Source organism: Pseudophryne corroboree, chromosome 5 (assembly GCF_028390025.1).
Source record: "Pseudophryne corroboree isolate aPseCor3 chromosome 5, aPseCor3.hap2, whole genome shotgun sequence".
Classification (NCBI taxonomy): domain Eukaryota; kingdom Metazoa; phylum Chordata; class Amphibia; order Anura; family Myobatrachidae; genus Pseudophryne; species Pseudophryne corroboree.
In genome coordinates this window covers 428,335,829-428,337,522 of record NC_086448.1, presented here as the reverse complement: position 1 = coordinate 428,337,522, position 1,694 = coordinate 428,335,829, and positions in this window count along the sequence as shown.

Below are 1,694 nucleotides of genomic sequence, written 5' to 3'. Positions count from 1 at the left end.
TGATGAAAGGTCTAGTGAATTGTTGGGGACGATCTTCAACTTTCACTTTCTCTATAATAAGTTCATCCCTATTGCGACATGCGGCCCGTTCTCTAGCATCATCTATCAAGCCCGGACTGTAACCCCGTTCAATAAATCTTTTCCTTAAGACATTTGTTTGCTTCCAATAATCAACTGTTCTACTACAATTTCTCCTTATCCTTAGAAATTGAGAGAACGGTACTCCCTCTTTCCATGCGGGATGATGGCAACTAGACATAGGAATAAAACTATTAGCGTCTACTTTCTTAAAAAAAGTACTGCTGATGACCTTGCCGGATTCAGAACCTTTCAACTCAAGGTCCAAATATTCTATAGAGGACCTACTGAACTTAAGTGTAAATTTTAAATTAACATCATTGGTATTTATATGCGAGATGAAATCCATTATACTTGAATCGTCCCCCTGCCAAATAAATAAAAGATCATCAATATATCTCCGGTAATATTTTATATGTGCTTTCTCAAATGCCGTTCCATAGATGAACTTGCCCTCCCATTCACTCATGAAAATGTTAGCGTAAGAGGGTGCAAATTTGGTACCCATAGCCGTACCTTGTTGTTGTAAATAACAGGAGCCTTCAAATTCAAAAAAATTATGCTCCAAGATAAATTATATACATTCAATGATAAAGGAGACTTCTTCAGGAGACTTAAGGGGATCTTTACTTAGCACATTAAGAACAGCTTCCATACCCTTTTTGTGGGGGATAGAAGAATACAATGCCTGTACATCTACTGTGATCCAACAATCACCTTCTGTCCATACATAATTATTAAGTGTTCTAAGAACACTAGCAGAATCTTTCAAATATGACTTAGAATTTTTCACATAAGGTTGTAGTTTGAAGTCTATATAATGAGAGACATTAGCCGTTAAGGAATCAACCCCTCCAATGATATGGCGCCCTGGTGGGTGATCCTTATTCTTATGAACTTTAGGGAGTTGGTAAAAAACAGGAATTACAGGCTGTTTATTATTTAAATATTCAAGTTCTTGCTTACAGATCAAATTCGAGCTATTAGCCTTAAATAATAGCGTCTGTAAAGACTCCTGAAATTCTACCAAAGGACTGTGATCTAACTTTACATAGGTATCTGTATCATTCAATATCCTATAGGCTTCATCGGTATAGGCTTGGCGATCTTGCAGAACGACCGAGCCACCCTTATCTGCTGCCTTGATGATTATGTTCTGATTCTTTTTAATATCCTTAATAGCCTTAATTTCATGAGAGCTAAGGTTATGATTGTACCTTTTGTCATAAACTTTCATAGCTCTAAAGTCATCTCTTACTGATTCGTAAAATATTTCCAGGTAATTACCTTTGGATTCGACAGGGTAGAATTTTGAGGGAAGGGAAACAATAGGTTTTTCCTTAGGTATATAGGACAATTTAGGAACTGGATTCTTTAGAAAATGTCTTTGGACAGTTAATTTTCTAACAAATTTATTCAAATCTATGAACAAATTAAATTTGTTCACAGTTTCTTCTGGGGCGAATTTTAGGCCTTTTTCTAAAACCGAGACTTCGGCTGTAGAAAGTTCCTTCTTTGAAAGGTTAATGATCCCTGTTGAATTTTGTCCTGACCTGGGGGTACTTTCCTTTTTCTTGGGGTTTGATCTTCTGCCTCCCCTTCCTCTTCTCCCTCTT